Source organism: Mugil cephalus, chromosome 7 (genome assembly GCF_022458985.1).
Source record: "Mugil cephalus isolate CIBA_MC_2020 chromosome 7, CIBA_Mcephalus_1.1, whole genome shotgun sequence".
Lineage (NCBI taxonomy): Eukaryota > Metazoa > Chordata > Actinopteri > Mugiliformes > Mugilidae > Mugil > Mugil cephalus.
The window spans coordinates 578038-590479 of NC_061776.1; positions in this window are offsets into that span (position 1 = coordinate 578038).

The window sequence follows — 12442 nt, forward strand, 5'->3', positions numbered from 1 at the left end:
CTTCAAGTCACATCTTCAGGAAATAATGAATCAAAAAGTGTCTCTTTTAGGGACAAAACAAGACGAACTGACAAAACATTTTTCTTGAATTAAAGAGGTCCCAGCCTAGAAAACTTACAGGTCAACGTCTTAAGAAAACAATAAATAAGAAATTGCCCCTTTAGGGGGAAAAAAATGAAAACAGAGCTTGGACACCACCGTCCTCTTTTGATTATTCTTTTTCTTTTAATGAGAAAATGGGCATGTGGCTGCTCTGCCAGTGATTTAAATCTTGGTTGGAATGGAGTCAGGGCCAGTCTCATGCAGACATGCAAGTGGCTATTGCTCAGCCTAGAACGGTACTTGTTTTTTGATGATGTTCATGGTGGAAAAACTGACTCACAGCTGTAAGTAGATCCAAACATGGTCAAGGTGTGCAGCACTACCTTAGTTAGGCCGGGAAACACACTCTCAGACACAGTCTGTAGACAGAAGGTAGCAGGGTCAGTTGCCTCAAAATGCTCCTTTAATGCAACATTTCCTTGCAGATCAGTGAGCTCAAGCTGTAGAGATGCTGCATGTGCCCACTTGAATGTCTGTGCCACCTCCTTTGAAAATCCTCTGACCTTTCTGTTGAGAAAAGGATTGTGGATCAGCAGGAGGTGCTACGTCCCAAGGCAGAAGCTGTTGAACTGTTGTATATTGATATGCTGAAGTGTGCTGAAGAAAGAAGTGATCACCACTGACAAGTCTTATTTTGCATTTAAAAAGGTTTATTAACAAGTAAGAACAATGTCAAAAACTCTTGCCGAATCTGAGAGAGCTTCTGGCCAATCGTTGAATCCTCTCTCTTGTTCAGCTCCCACAGTCACCTTATATAGGATGGTCATCCCCAAGAATCACCATACACAAACAAAACGTATGTCCTCACGTCTAGTTAGTTTTACGAGCTGGCATCTGGTAAATGACCTTTTGACCTTTTGACCTTTAAACCTTATACAAACTTCACAAACCCCAAACACAGGAAAGGGGCAGAACAGAAAAACAGGAAGATAATATACTACATTCCCCCCTTCGAGGCTCCTAGAGTCTCGACCATCAAAAAACACAAACATATTCACTGTTATAGCATAAAGATATGTTCTTCTTACAGTGCCAGTTACAGCACAACCCTTGACAATACAACAAATTCATGGAGTGTGAGAGCGAAAACCTATCAGGCAGTCATCTTTCTTAAAATGTCCATCTTTCAGTCTAGACAGGAAATTCTCTCACGGCTCCTCTGCCTAAGGTGACCACACAGTAGTACTCCAAGCCTACTAAAAAAAGGATTTCTACAATCTATACAGAGACATATCTTAAGCAGAGTATATATATGGATACCTCAGAAAATAAATCAAAACCATATCCAACATCAGGCTGGTCGACCCATCGGACCCTCCATTGGATCTCTCCCTCCCTGACATCATTTTCCCTAAACACCCCGAAAAAGAAAAGAAAACAACTGAGGTTCCAATACATCCACCTTCTTAACAAATCCATATCAATGATATACACTGCAACCATCTCTCAATATTGACAAGACTAAAATATGTTGCACTGTGATTCTTACCCCACTCCGAGTCCCACTGGCACTGCAAGGCTTCATTACAGTGTCATTACAGTGTCCTTGTTCAGGGTCCTTCAGTCCCCTCTTGTCATCCATAGTCAGGTGTCTGATTCTCTCCAGAACCTTCAGATCCCTGAACATCCAGCTTCTCGCAACGATCTTCCTTCAATATCCTTCTAGGAGGAGAAAAGACAGCACAGCAGCATCTTTGCAAACAGTACAGGCACATCATAATCTACTATCCAATTTAGACCCATTTAGACCTATTTTAATCCCCAATTTTGGTCAAATCAATTCCATAATTTTATTCACAACTCCTTCCTGTTATCTGAAGATACTCAATCAGGAAGTCCCCATCTGCTTATGACCTCTCCGCACAGAAACATGCAAAAACCTACAGAAACCTGCAGAAACTTGACAACTGACTGAGCATCATTCCTGCTAAGTTGACGAACGATTCGCTCAAGCAAATATAGTGCCCCGAAATCCAAGACCACATCTTTCAATGTAATCTCATCCTCCAAATCTACTCCATGTGTGACCAAGAAAACTTTACCCAACTTCTCAGCTCCTGTCACTGCTTTTGCAGCTTCATCAGCCGCTTTATTACCCCGAGTGACTCTTGACACATCCTTCTATGTGCTGCACTTTTAGCTATTGCCAGTTCTTTAGGTTTCATCATATCATGAAGAAGTTTCATTATCTGAGTGTGATGCTGTATTGGAGACCCATCTGTTTTATACACCCTCAATTTTTCCCCACTGATCCACACAAATGACACACATTATGAGCCTATGTAGAATCTGTTTAGAGGACAAGCTTCAGTTAACCCCACCAATTCAGCAAGCTGCGCTGATACAGGCTGCAGTACCACTTCCACTTTCTCAACAACAAATCCTGTTCCCTGGGCTTTTACCGCTGCATAACCAGCACTCAACTTATCCCCCACACGGTAACACCACACTGGACTGATGAGTTCCCAGTCTTTTATACAAACTTTATACAAACCCCAAACACAGGAAAGGAGCAGAAGAGAGAAACAAGAAGATAATATACTACAGAACCTTTTACTGAAGTTTTCAATCAGGTTGCTTATGAAGTGAACATGGGGAGAAACATCTATCTCACCCTGAATTTGCTCCTTAAGTTTTGGGAAGTGTTCACACGCTCCTTCAAGTTCTTCCTTGAAAATGTCCAGCTTCCTCTGGAAAGAGCGCCATCCTCTGGAAACAGTCGTCATCAAATCAGCTACTGAGTTGTGCTGGCCCTGCAGCTTTAGGTTGAGCTCATAAAGATGTGATGTGAACCAAAAAAGCAACCATATCCATCTTGTGCTCATCTTGCAGAAACAGTGAAAACTGTGTTGCTCTCTGGCTGTTGACCTGCTTTAAGAAAGCTTCTATTTGTTTTTGAACAGACCAGAAACGTCACAGTGCATTGCCCTTACTCAGCCCCCTTACATTGTTGTGCAGTAGCAGGTCAATGGCATTTACCTCAACATCTTCCAGGAATTCTCTCAGGAGGCGAAGCTGTAGGGATGAGGATGCCCTAAAGAATGATGATGAGTTTCATCACTGTGTTCATTACTTCAGCTAAATGTTCTGATCGAGTGACTCACAGAACAGTCTGATGGATGAGACAGTGGTAAGCAATAAGATCTGGGTTGTCCTGTTTCACCCGCTCTTTTCCCACCATGGCAGGGGAACCATTTGTGGTGACAGAGACAACCTGCTTCAGATCTGTGCCTCTCTATTGCTGCATATATGTCCTCTCCTCTTGTGTGTGTTTCAAGTGGTGTTACACCCAGCAGTGTGCCAGTGCATCATCTGCTAATATTTCTGATTTTCTGGTTGCTGTTGAAGCTGACATCGGGATTTGTTTGATTTTTTCACGTCGTCTTTTCGTTTCCCCTCAAATAATGTCTCAGCAACAGCATTTAAGCAATGCTTCACCACTGTCCCATCACTAAACGTTTTTTGTGTTGCCCCAAAATCCACGATACCTTTAGTAAACATTCGTTTGCATGTTGCTGGGCTGTAAATGTGTGCGTGATGAGTCGGTAGAACTGGCATTCTGGGCTTGCAGTTTGTTTTCTTGCGTGCCCTCAGCTTGGACTTCAGGGGAAAACTTTGCTCTGTGCTTTGTTTCGTAGTGCCGCTTCACATTGCCACTTTTAATTAATGTGAGGTTTTTGGAGCATACGAGGCACACTGGTTTTCAACTGCCTTCAATAAATTTCTCCATCCATTCATCTTTAAAATAACGTTTTTCTGCATCAACCTTCCTCCTTTTGGAGCAAGCCATGTCTCTTCTAAACAAAGGATTTGATCGGCTCAACTGAGTGAAGCTATTGTCGTATTAAGTGAAGTAGCAGCGTCCACCATAGTTGTTACCGTCAGAAAAAAATGCTCCATGAAAATCAACTATTCTCGTGAATTTATCAGATATTGATCACAGCCCACGGATCCGGATCCATCACTCGATTCGGACTAATGTCCACCATTTGATGATGTCTGATTTATGAGGTTTACATCACGTTTCATACCCAGGTTGACCTGGGACTCAAGGAAGGGCACTAAGAGTCACGTCTAGGTGAGTCTCAGGACGAGCATGCATTATGTGGTGCGCCCCCCTCTTGTGAGGCACGATAAACTCTCTCTTAAATAACATAAATGGGCCTGGTACCCAGGTGGGTAACAGTTTGTTTCCCAGTTGACTTGAAATCCTTGTATTTAAACCATCATGTAGCTGTTTTCTTCCTGATGTGGATTTGCTGCTCATGTGAATCCTCCCACATTGTTTCATTAGCAGAATCCAACTGATATGAAGCTGTGGTTTGAATACCACTTCCCTCCTCTTTGAAGAGTAGTCACATATCTGGGTTCAGGTTTTTGTACAGCCTCTTCTACACTTTGTATCACTGTGTTTCTAGAGCACAGTAGTAGAGAGCTGTGTCTGCCAGGGTTAGGGCTGTTATGGTCAATTCAGTTGATGTAGACGATGTTTGGGATCTATAGCGATTATCAGGAATGTGTTCAGCCCAACTATAATCTTTAGCTCCTTTATAGAGAATAAACTGAGGAGCCTGAAGGTCAGAATGATGTCTGTACCAGTAAAGACGAATATTTGTTTCATCTGTCTGATAGTTGCATGAAAGTGTGACAGATTGTCCTTCTGTTCCACTGACTTCATCTTCATCAGGAGAGATTGTGTCTCCAGCTGTTAGTCCTGGAAAAAGTAGAGAACATGAAGCCATTAGACTAACATTGTCCTTGAGGCTGAGAGGAGAAGACAGTGGAAAATGTCTCCTGCACAGTGTTACTCTGTGGACATTCACAACGAAATCAACTGTACAACTCTGTCAGTTCAATGTAGAAGATGATGAAAAGATGATTTTCATTGTATCAGAGCAAAGAAACAAGAAGAGTTGTGAAGTGCAGTCTGTATATCTGGTTAATGCAGCAGCTTCAACAAAACTTGAATCCCTGTTCTTCAACTCACCTATAATGTGAGATAGAAGCAAAAAGAGGTAAAGTAACATGTCTTTGGAGTTATTAAAGCCAGACAGACAGCACATCAACAATGTTCTTCCACCAGAGTAGAATGAGGAAGAAAAAATGTCATTGGATAAGCTGATGATGTTGAGTGGGTGGGGCCAGTTACAGCTTGACTTCAACTCAACCAATCAAATTCTTCTCTGCTTCAACAGCAGCTCTGTCTCAGATGTCAACTGCTTCATTTCTCTGTTGTCTTTGTCCTCAGTCCAATGAGTCAGAAATCAGTGGTTGAACAGAGTGTGGCTCCCTCTAGTGGATGTTGTGGAGTATTGTGTTGTCTTTGCTCCAAAGGTTTTTGTTCAGAGTTGTGGTGTTTCCTGTCACTGTGGGCGTCAGAGCACAGTAGTACACAGCAGAGTCTGTCACTGCAGCAGAGGAGATCTCCAGATCCATTTTAGTTTCCTCCTTTCTTACATTTACAGACAGTCCATCCACTGTTGTTTTCATTATGTCTCCTGATTCCAGATGAGAGATCAGGAACTCTGGAGGTTTTCCTGGATATTGTCGATACCAGAAGAAATAATCAGAACCTTTGGTGTAGTTACAGGACAGAGTAACAGTGGTTCCTTCTAAACTGGACTCTTCAGTCTTGACTGCAGTGAGTTGTTCATGGCTGACACCTAAAGGAAGAGATAACTCTGTTATATCATTTAGAAATCTTTCAATCCATCATTTCCATCCATTCAACATTTTAATTTAACATCATTTTCCTGTATAGTGTAGCCTACCTGTGAGAATGAAAAGAAGCAGACGTCCAATCGTCCAACGACAGCATGTTGAATGAAGGAAATGTTTCTGGTTTGTGTTTTGAACTCTGTTGAATCTGGAAGTTTCTCTCTCTTCTATAGTTCAGTAACAGCTCAGCTCCTCCCTGAATCTCTCCGTCTCCTCTTTGAGGATGTTGATGTTCTATCACCTCTACAATGATTCTAGAGCAGACTGTATCCTAACCAACCATAGAAGAAGAACAGAGTGTGGCTCCCTCTAGTGGATGTTGTGGAGTATTGTGTTGTCTTTGCTCCAAAGGTTTTTGTTCAGAGTTTTGGTGTTTCCTGTCACTGTGGGCCTCAGAGCACAGTAGTACACAGCAGAGTCAGACACATGAAGCTTCTGGATCTTCAGAGAAACTGATTTGTCTTCGAGCTCAGCATCAAATCTGTTTTTAGGGAAATCTGGAGCATTACTTTCTGATCCAGAATCTCAACGTAAAACATACTTGGGGAAACCATTCAGTTCTTGTTTGTACCAAAATAAATACGGATATGAATCTGTTGTTTCAAAAGTGCAGCTGAGTGTGAGAGTGTCTCCTTCAGTAGCAATGACATCTCCTGGTGTCTGGATCACTTTGTCTTCTCCTTTACACTCTGGGGAAGAACAGAACATGCAGAGAAAGAGTTGAATCAATAAAGATGATTGATTCAAGGACAACAATCAGCAGCTTTAAATGTGTTCAAGTGTGTGAAGAGGAAACATGTTGAGCTTTCTATCTTACCAAAGAAAAGAGCAGCAAGAATAATCCACAGCCAATGTTCCATCTGTACAACAAGGTTTAAATCAACAGGAGTAACTTGCTGATGTTCAACATTCAGTCTGACAATTGTTCTCTTCACAGCAGCAGTTATTTTTGACACAGTGGTTGAACCCAGTGCACAAGTAGTGCACCGCCTACTTGATAATGTCGCCCTCTAGTGGAGATAAAAAGGTGAATTGAACTGTGTGAAAAAGGGGCTTCCAGAAGCTGTGAAAAGAGCTAGAAAAGGGAAAAAAGAACAAAATGCCAAATTAAAAGCACCAGATAAAAAAAACAATAAAAAGTCAGAAAGAGCAGCTCTCAAACTGAATTAAAGACCAAAGAATCAAAATTAGTTTAAAGAAGGGATTTAAACCAGGCAGTGTCTGGGACAGCCTACAGAGGGAAACTGGTCCAGAGTTTGAGGACTGCAGCAGAGAAAGAATGATCTCCTCTGAGCTTCAACCTTGTTCTTGGGACAACCAGAAGACCTGAGTGACCTTAATGGGACATGTGGTAGTAGGAGATCTCAGAGATATGTTGAAGATAGACCATTCAGTCAGACGCTTTCTCTCGATCTATAAAGACACAATGCAGCTCCTTCTGCCCTTCTCTCTACTTCTACATCAACATTCTCAAGGTAAATATCTCATCTGCTCTTTCCCAGCATCAAACCATACTGCTGCTCACAAATGCTAACGTCTCCCCTTAGCCTAGCTTCCACTACTCTTTCCCACATCTTCATTGTATGGCTCATCAGCTTCATACCTTTGTAGTTCATCATCATCACCAGAACACTCCTCCTCCATTCATTAGGCTTCCAGTCCTAAACTCTTGTCTTCCTCCTCTCCTTCTTCAACCAACAGTAGCTCTATTCCCACCAGGACCCTGTAGGTCAACAGCTCAGATGGTGGTCGTTGTTAAGAAGAGTCCTGACTGATCTGGAGTGGAAGACATGTTTATGATTCACATGTTTAGTTTTACAAAGGTTTTATGCTGGGTTCACTTCTTGACACAACCCTCTCCATCTATCTAGACTTTGGATCAGCACAAGAAGTAAACTGGCTTGTGACTCCCTATGTCTGGACTTTCAGGCTGCCAGGACCTGCAAGGCCTTCTCTGCTGGCCTAAAAATATCTAAACAACAGACAGACAGACACTTTATTCATCCCAAACTGGGAAATTTCTCAGTTGCAGCAGCAATGTACAGGCGCTCAACACCATACATCCTATATAACAGTGTATGTTATGTGTCACATACAGATGATGAGTTAAACAGGCGTATGGATTGAGACAGGACAGATTTCCTGTAGCGTTCTTTGTCTTTTGGAGAAGGAGCTCTGTTGTCCGTCTATCATCTGGTGGAGAGGGAGGTCAGGATTATCCATGACTGATATCAGTTTGTTAAGTGTCCTCCTCTCCCAGCCAGTGACAGAGCCAGCCTTCCTGATCAGTTTATTCAGTGTGTTGCTGTTCCTCCAGCAGACCACAGCAGAGAAAAGGGTTCTGGCCACAACAGACTGGTAGAAGATCTCCAGTATCTTACTGCACACGTTGAAGGATCTCAGCTTCCTCAGGAAGTAGAGTCTCTGCAGGCCTTCTAGGACACAGCTGTACTGTTGGTCCTCCAGTTCAGTCTGTTGTCGATGCTCACTCCCAGGTATCTGTTCTCCTCCACCACCTCCACAGCCTGTCTCTCCCCCCACAGCCAGTTATGTCCTTCATTCCTGACCACACCTCCCTCGTGTTCTTCTGCTGGAGTTTGGCCTCCAGCTTCCTCCTGTTGTCACGATTCTGTCTTTTATTTTGTGCCATGTTTTGTGTTTCCTCTTTTATTTTGTCAAGTACTTGTTTTCCTGTTGTTGTGTTTCCTTGTGTGTGTTTGATTGTTAATTGGTCTCACGTGGTTTGATTGCCCTGATCTGTTTCACCTGTGTCTTATCATCCCTGAGCCCTCTTGTACATATATAGCCCTGCCTTTCCCTTTGTTCTCTGTTGCGTCGTTGATGTTTTTCCCACGGTGAGTGTGTAATGTCATCTTCTTCCTGGCCTTGTTTCTGTCCTGTAAGTTTTTCTATCATGTTTCTGGAATTTCTGCAGACAGGGGACTGTGGTGTTGATGACTTAATTATATTTTCCATGAATACCTAATGAATAATTCCTAAAGGACTCTTCACTTCCTTTCTAGCTTTTCCCTTGTTGTGCTGCTTTCAAGCGTGTTTTCATATCAAAGCTCTTATCCAATCACATTTAAGCATTCATTTGTTGCTAGTCTCAATGAAATCTTCCTGGAGGCCTTCAGAATCACTTCTGCTGTCCTGCAGTATAAAATGTTGAGCAGACTGTTGCTTCAACCAATCAGATATTGAGTTGAGGACACCATGGTCTGCTTGCAGGTGTACGGTGATGTCAGTGTACTCACAGCCTCTGATTAGACAGTCAGAGAGTGCGCTAGCCAGAGCTAGAGAACTGCATCTGATGCGAGCTGGATGAGCAGAAATGTAGTTGTGTTCATTGAATACCTGGTTTGTGACGGTACAATTCCTGAAAGAGGAGAAATCGAGCTGGTTGAGGATGTACGGTCAAAGACATCTTCAAGACGGACTTTTCAAGAAAAGCTGACATTGTTAAGAAGTCCTAGCCAACTACAGGAAAGGATTTGTCAGCCACTTTCAGTCCATTAATAAGGAGCAGAACCCCTGGCTCTCATGATCAGAGGAAAAGTCTGAATAGTTTATTTATGGTCAGTACAATGAATTATTTTTCCATCTGTAATGTGTGTTTTTGCCGTTTTATTGGGTCGAAATTGATGTTTCTGCTGGATTTGACGTATGTGGCTCTTGTTGTCTGTGCAACGTTCTGTTTTATTGTTATTTGTATGATCTTAAAGCTTTCTATAGCTTTGTCGTGATGATCGTGTTCAGAGACGTTGTTTCCCCTGGGTTACATCTTTTTTTTTTTTTTTTTTTCTATTAGATGTGCTCGATAGGAAAAGCGACTTGCACAGTCCGCCACTGATCAATACTGAAAACAAATATAAAACACTGAATATATTATCCAAATTATTCAAACAATAAGATCTAAACAACATGGAATGAAAAGAACAATGTAACATAACCTTAATGCAGAAACATACTGTATGCTTCCTTGCACTTTTTATTTCAGATGTAGAATGATTCTGTTAGTGTCCATGGTGTTTAGTGTGTGAACCTTCAGTTGGTTTGTCATTGATGTGGATTTGCTGCTCATGTGAATCCTCCCACAGTGTTTCATTAGCAGCGGTAACCACAGTGACTCTGATAAAACAGGAATTAGCAGAATCCATCTGATATGAAGCTGTGGTTTGAATACCACTTCCCTCCTCTTTGAAGAGTAGTCACATATCTGGGTTCAGGTTTTTGTACAGCCTTTTCCACACTTTGTATCACTGTGTTTCTAGAGCACAGTAGTAGAGAGCTGTGTCTGCCAGGGTTAGGTCTGTTATGGTCAGTTCAGTTGATGAATCTGTTGTTTTTGATGTATAGCGATTATCAGGAATGTGTTGATTTGAGCCACCTTTTCCTCTCTTCCAGAGAATAAACTGAGGAGCCTGAAGGTCAGAATGATGTCTGTACCAGTAAAGGTAGGCACTATCTCTATCTGTCTGATAGTTGCATGAGAGTGTGACAGATTGTCCTTCTGTTCCACTGACTTCATCTTCATCAGGAGAGATTGTGTCTCCAGCTGTTAGTCCTGGAAAAAGTAGAGAACATGAAGCCATTAGACAAACATTGTCCATGAGGCTGAGAGGAGAAGACAGTGGAAAATGTCTCCTGTACAGTGTTACTCTGTGGACATTCACAACAAAATCAACTGTACAACTCTGTCAGTTCAATGTAGAAGATGATGAAAAGATGATTTTCATTGTATCAGAGCAAAGAAACAAGAAGAGTTGTGAAGTGCAGTCTGTATATCTGGTTAATGCAGCAGCTTCAACAAAACTTGAATCCTTGTTCTTCAACTCACCTATAATGTGAGATAGAAGCAAAAAGAGGTAAAGCAACATGTCTTTGGAGTTAATAAAGCAAGACAGACAGCACATCAACAATGTTCTTCCACCAGAGTAGAATGAGGAAGAAATAATGTCATTGGATAAGCTGATGATGTCGAGTGGGTCGGGCCAGTTACAGCTTGACTTCAACTCAACCAATCAAATTCTTCTCTGCTTCAACAGCAGCTCTGTCTCAGATGTCAACTGCTTCATTTCTCTGTTGTCTTTGTCCTCAGTCCAATGAGTCAGAAATCAGTGGTTGAACAGAGCGTGGCTCCCTCTAGTGGATGTTGTGGAGTATTGTGTTGTCTTTGCTTCAAAGGTTTTTGTTCAGAGTTTTGGTGTTTCCTGTCACTGTGGGCCTCAGAGCACAGTAGTACACAGCAGAGTCTGTCACTGCAGCAGAGGAGATCTCCAGATGAAACTCCTTTGTTTGTTTGTCATGATTTAAATTTAACCTTTCTATTTTCTCTGAATAATCTGAGATGAGAAACTGTGGAGATGAACTGGACTTCTGTTGGTACCAGAAGAGGTTTGTGGTAGAACCTGAATAGTTGCAGGAGAGAGTCACAGTGTCTCCTTCCAAATCCATCACTACATCTTTAAATGGTGTCAGTACATCCTCAGAGGATCCTGAAAACATCAGAGACATTTGGATTTTAATTCTCTATCTTTAAACTTAGTTCAGTGGTTTAAAAGTCAATCAATTCAAACATCAGAATATTTTTCATGTCTATCATTTCCTTTTCCATCTAGCTCCATCTTTTCATGACTTACCAGTTTGAAAGGAGACCATCATCATCCAAATGAAAAGCAGGAACATTATTTTCACTTGTACTGAATGAACAATAGAGGGAACACAGCAGCTCTTCAGTTCCAAAGTGAAGCCTTTCATATTCAGTTGTGTAGCTCCTCCTCTTGCTGTGGTCTCTTTCCACTCAGGCTGATGGAAGCTTTAGAAATGACAGTGATGCTGCAGTCATCTCAGTGTAGACATGTGATTGGAGAAAGGAGTGAACATAGAAAACTCATTTGTTGATAATGAGTTGTCCCTTTCTGGTTCCTATTTGCGACCTGGTTTATGCTGTTTTGGTTCCTGGCTAGTTCTCCAGTTAATTAAGCTAATGGAGATTGGTTTTGAATAGACAACCCTCCGCCCGTGGGCGTTGGATGCCAGGTCCGAGTCTTCCAGTTGGTGGCTGAACCTCCTTTTGGTGGTCGGGACCTCCCACAGCGGGCTTTGGGTTAGTTTTATAGTGAATTTTGGTGGGAAAGTCATAAATTTGGCGGGTAGTTTGGGTCATGGTTCCCGTATTTTGCGGGTTTTGGAGGGAGTTCAGGGAGTTATGGGCCCAGACCCAGGCCCAGGCTCACAGAAAAATGAGCCGCGACTTTTAAAGTGGCACTCAGCCCCTTATCCCCTAACCTAATCCCGCAAAGGGCCACTGAATCATTAACACCTAACACAGTACTTAAAAGCACTATCCCTACTGAATGTATTATAAAGTTAGCCCTGCTAAGTTAATTGCTAAAGGGAAAAAACAGTTTAAGGGACCTCAAGTTGCAAGTGACACAGATAGCCATGGATTGTGTGCATGAGGAGGAGGAGGAGGAGAAGAAGAGGAAAAAAGGAAAAAGGTATTCACCACCCGACCAGCTGAGACTGCTTGTTAACACCACTAGGTCGCTACAGTCCAGGTAGTCAGAGTGAAGCTCAGCTCTCCCACACCATCATCCCATGGCTCAGTCACTCCTGG